Genomic DNA, 6,000 nt, shown 5'->3' on the forward strand with positions numbered 1-6,000 from the left:
AGAAGACTCAGGTTGCCAGTGTCTCCGCTCCAAACCTTCCCTTAGTTCTAGCATGGAGTTTTTAATCACTCCACTGTGGTTAACATAAAAGCAACACTCCTCCCCCAAGGCAGCACACAATCCCCCCTCTTTTATAAAGAGCAAGTCCAGTCCTTGGTGGTTTTGAAGAGCAATCTCCGACGTTAGCGAATCCTCGAGGTGAGAGATGGATTTTTCAAGGCGCTCTAAATCGGAATCCACGGTGACAAGAAGTGTAGCTAAACCGGAGTGCTGTGAGGTCAGGGTGGTGATGCCCGTACAGGCGCCCGCAAGGCCAAGGGTGAACAGGGCAGTGATGGTGAGGGTGGTGACAGGCTCCTGATGGACAGTGGGGTGTGGCAACATCGCGCCGGGACCAGTAATCATAAAGGGTGGAAGTTGGGTGGTACAAAATACAGGGACCACCAGAACAGTCATACAGAACTGTGAAGAGGAGTCGAAATCAGAGGCAGCAAAATGAGGAGTCAGGCCTGTCACTGAGCAGAGCCACCAGGCATCCTCAGTCGGGTCAAAGGAGGCAACCACTAGGGCCCAGAGGGCGTCTGCAGAGCCATACTGGAGAGGAGGCAGAAATGGTGCTGACCTCATCTTAATCTCACTTAACAAAAACTGTACTCTGCAGTGCTTCCATAGATATTCAAAAAGCCTTAAAAAATTAAAGCTATTACAAGGTATATTCACTGGGCGTAAGATCACTTTACATTAGAAATTAACGAGTAGACATCTTAAAATTCTGATTTCCAGGAAAACAAATACAAAAGATTAACGCACTCATACATTATTATGAAACATTAAGTATTTCACACTTGTGTACAAAGGTTCTGAAAAACAGGGCCAGGTTGATACCTGGTGACAAGGCTTTGCATGAAAAAGTTATCAAAATAATAGCATGCACTTTCAAGCACTGGACAGGTTGATTAACAATGTAGTTAGTAAAATTTCCAACATTTTCCATGAAATTCTTCATTCTCAGAGACCATTACAGAAGGCTGACATCTGAGATTATCCCACTTATAACTCTTAGAAGTTCTAGAAATTTTAGTTACCAAGAATCTCAGAGATCAGATAGAGAACTGGTAAGGACAAATTTTGCAACAAATTTTATAACTCTAGAAACTCATGTTTAAACTAAACCATTACTTGTTTGAACCTGTTTACATGTGTCATAGTTATTTTAACTCCTTCTAGATCAAATACTCTAATCCAATCCAGATACAAATATGTACATTAACATAAGACCTAGGATCAATTTTTACAAAACATGATAAAAACTTTTTTGGCTTAATTACAATAGTTCTTGTACCTTAATTATTTAAAATCATGAGCTTTCTATACCAGATATTTTTAACAATTCCACAAAAATACAGACATGCTTTCAGACACAGAAAAACCCTTTGGATTTTTTAACCAAACTTTGATATTAGCATAAGAAAATATTTGAATTGCTGTGTGAACACAAAAAGGATGGCAGCAATCTATCTTTCCCACTGCCCGCATTCAGTAGTTTCCCCAACTCCAGGGAGGTGGATGGCAATAGGCAGGAAAAGGAAGGAAACCTTATGGCCAGGCTGCTTGACCTTAGTTGCAGTTTATTCCAATCCTCTCTCCATTCACTCTCATATCTATTCTGCCTCTCCCAGCCCATTCTTACAGTCTCATTATATCCCATAAAAGAAACTCAGGTTCTCTCAAACATGTTTTCCCCTGTTCTCTCAGACCTCCTAGTAGAAATCTCCTCATATAGATCATGATACCTCTAAAAGGGCAATATAGTGATGTCATCAAAAGAAGAAAGAACATTGAGGCAGCAAAACATACATTGCTTCTTTACATCTGCAGGCCAGTAATTTTGTCCTCACTTTTACAAGCTTCAAGCACTTGGATTAGCACATCAAAGACTAATCTACATCTCAAAGATCAGCCTTCCTGGAGCCTGGCATCTACATCCGAAAGATCAGGCCTAGTTAGCACCTGAGTGAGATCTGCTCTGTGAGATAAGAGAAGCTGCCTCTAACAGCAAGGTTTCTGTGAGATGAGGGAAGCTGCATCTAGCAGTATACTGAAATTATTTACTGAAGGCAGTTTGAAAGGGAAAAAAATGTTTAGCCTCATCCAAACTAGTCAGGACATTCTTCTAGGACAGATTCTCACTTAGCAGATCCACTCACAATTTACAACACAAGTTCAGTGTCCAAGAAGGATCTGATCTTACAAATTAACAGATTCTGACTAGGGGAAAGCTGATTAATTGGTTGGGGAGGAGAGCATATAGAAATGGTTATGAAAAACAAAGGAATGGAAGTGACTCAGGAGCACTGTGATGAGTGTAACCTGATAGACCTTAGCTGCTTGTGTCAAGGAAGAATGGACAAATCCAATTGTTATCCTATAAATTGCCACGGCTTAGGAAAATAAGGAAACTTCATTTTAATGGCTTCTGTACCTCTGTAGTTTGTAAAAGTGGCCTAATTTTTCATTAAAGTTAGCTGAGGCTTGTAAGATAATTTCTTGCTTTCTCTGAACTCTTATTTCACTTTAGTTTCAGGCTCTAGTTCCATAGCTCTTCTAGATAGTACAAGATTCTTAAGTTGAAAAGGATTTCAACTGTTAATCACATAATCATTAATGTTATTCTATCAAGAAATTTAGATTGAGAATTCTGCTTTCTCTATAGGCTCAACCTTCTGATAAGGATTCACCCTTGTCTGACAGGTTCCAAAAACAACTGCATTTCTTAAATCACTGGGTAGCATATCACTAACTTCTCTAAATTTCTACTACTGATTTCAGCCTGGTTCCAACCCTCGAGTGTTCCACATAGACAGACAGACAGACAGACAGACAGACAGACAGACAGACAATGAACTGACTAAAACACCAAACATACATATGCACACATCTGCAGTTGATCAATCAATCTGACCCTTCAAAAGATGACAGGGAGAAACTGATGGTCTGAGAAAGGAGGGGACAGTCCCGAGGGCAAAGAGACCTTATCAGATTGGGACCACTGCTCCCCTTTTCCCAGCCTAAACAGCCAGTCTCCTGCTGTTAAAATGGGTCAGGAAAGCACTTGTTGGTATAAGCTGGCAAAATAAATTATCACAAAGATGTAACCATTTTTTGGCCAAGGCTAATTCTGAGGCAGGGAGATTCTTATCAGACATGGGGATAGACTCCTTAGTTACACACTTCTTTGTTTCTGATGACAGTAAATCATAAGATCTTGCATTTTCCTGCCTCCTCTGCTTTGATATTCCTATTTCTTTTGTTTACCTGCAAAGATCTGACTCCAAAATGATCTGGTAATGCAAACTGCCATTCACTGACTATCTTTCCCCACTATACTCAGGCCACATGGTGTTACGGGGGTCAACAAGATACTCTTTATCTAAACTACCTAGCTGAAGGCTCCTAGGATGTTTTTCTAATTGCAAGCAATAATCTATATAAAAAAAGGATGGTTCCTTGGCAAAACTTTTTTCCAGGTCTGTCACTTTGGCCTCTCCCAGGGGATTCTAACCCCCTGTAAATTGGCCTTTACTTTGGCCTTTTACCCTTTTTTTTTTCTTTTTTTCTGAACTGCCTTCATTAGCATTTCAATTGACCTCTATATTCTAGTTAGACCTGAGTGGGGAAAGGATCTTAAACCTGGAAATTGGCCTGCCTTAATTTCCCAGAGTCTTTCTCACTAGTGGGCTTCCTCCTAGTGGAGGGTGAAGCAAAACAGACAAAGGAGGGGTGCCTCTTTGCAGAGACCATTCACACAGAGGTTATCACATTCCTTCCCCATGCCCCCTAGAGATTTCCAGGGGAGTATACCTTCACAGCAGATTTTCTACAGATTACCTCTTTTACTAGAGCCACATGGTTTGTTGAGAAGGAATCTTGTGGGGTCCAATCCACACCAAAGGAAGGTCATTCTGATGAACAATAAATGCCAAACTTACCTTTCTTGACCCTCAAGCCCTGATCCTGAGCTTTCCTGTGGATCTCAGAGAAGTGATTAAGAATTAAAGTCTTGGGGGTCGATCGATTCCGAACCATGTCAAACAATCTTAACAAGAAGAACTAGGAGAAAGATATTAAGGCAATACACACACTAGGAACACACGCACAGATCACACTCCTACACTCGCTCGGACCAGTCCTCCACTTACACGGGTGCGCACCACACTCACCAGTCACAAAGAGATATCTGAATTTGCCCAAAGGGCGTGTGTGTGATTTTCACCTTCGGGGTTTCAGTTCTTCCAAGTCTTCTCCTGGCGCCAGGTTTTCCAGATCAAGTTACTAATTAGCAGTGCATAACTCTGGAATTCTGGAGCCAAAAAGAGGTCAATTTTCTCTTGCAAATACATTTTAGGGTTGTAAGGGGGAAGTCAGGAAGAAAAGGTAGGGAGGTGTGGGCGCCATTTGGGCTCTTGATATTGGGCAGCCTCCTGCTGGAGGTCTGCCTCATCCTCTGGGGATAGGACAGAAGGGGAGTCATGGTGGGGAGCAAAGGGTGGATCTGTGGGATTGTCCTTAAGAACTGGGTATAAATGAGGAACATTAGCCTCAGAAACAGACATGAGGATAGTAACTGAGGGGTACTGGGACATGGACTTCTTCACGGGAGAGGAGGTTTTTCTCTCTTAAGAAGGCCTCTGAATCTTTCACAGCATCCTCTATATCTGATTCAAAAATGCCCTACAATCCACAAGGCTCTGGGGACCTCTCCTGGGCCGAGGGTCAGATAGAAATCATTCAGGCACTCCCAAGTTTTTTTTTCCTCAATCTCATTTAACATGACAAAGCTACTCTGTAGTGCTAGTAACTGGAACCGGGAGAGAGTCCCTAAGACCCACAACAAAGAGTTCCCTTTTGCTAAGCGAATTTCCCAAGGTCCTAAGAAAGGAGGGTGGAGGGAGAGGGAAAGAGAAAGGCGGCGTTTTCAATCTGGGGACGTGGATGTGCTTAACTGACGAGTACCTAACGTTGCACAGATTTTTCTTCTGTGGTGGACGCAATTTTATTCTGGGAATCATGGCTGTGACCCCCTCATCCTGTCACAGGAGACTTCTAGCGGCGAGCGCCCTAGCGGCTTTTAAGTGCTCGACCCGTGCCCGCAGGGAGGGCCACCTGAAAGACATTTGGGCTGATAGAGGGGGAGGGGATAGAGGGAGGCCGAGAAGGGCCAGGGACTGTGGAGCAGAAGGGCCGTAGCCCTTTAAGAAGGACTCTAAGTTTCATTGCCAGTAGGAAAAGGCCGAGATGGGAATTTAAGACAGTCACAGCCCCTACATTTTCAAGAAGAAAGAAATTGACAAGGTCCTTTTTCTTTACCTAGTTTCCTCGGTGCTTAAGGCACCGAGGAATCTTTAAACCACGGAGGTCTTTAAACCACAAACAAACAATTCCTTCTTGCTTACGCATGAATATAGGAAGGAGAAATATAGGAAGGAGAGAAGGAGTAAGACAGATGAAAGAAATAGAAGGCAGACAAGACATAAAGAGAGACGAGACAGGAGATGGTTCACTGGAAGGCTGTCCCCTGCGTGAATACCTGGGAAAAACAGACACAAGACACGGGGGAGGCCCAACAAAGGGGCCCACTCAGTTGCTTGCCTGGCCAATGGGAAACTTAGCCATAGTGGATCAGTCAAAGGTGACTTGCGGCCGACGTCTAAGTCAGCACCACCATAGACCATATGTTTCCCGTGGATACGCAGGCAGCCCAACCGGGTTCCGTAGCCTTTTTGGAGACCTTAAGGGTGCCCAGCCGTGGAACCACAAACTCGAATCAGAGGTGAGGACACCCCTGACCGCTCATTCACTCACACACACATTCCACAAAGGACACAACAAAGGAGCACAGGGGGGCCTTATCCAACCCAGTGACCATCTCATATACCTCATATGAGACTGAACACTCAATTGTGACACAGACAGAAGGACTAGAAGGCAGAAAAGAAAAAC

This window comes from Sorex fumeus, unplaced genomic scaffold (genome assembly GCF_029834395.1).
Source record: "Sorex fumeus unplaced genomic scaffold, SorFum_2.1 ptg000019l, whole genome shotgun sequence".
In the NCBI taxonomy this organism is placed as follows: Eukaryota; Metazoa; Chordata; class Mammalia; order Eulipotyphla; family Soricidae; genus Sorex; species Sorex fumeus.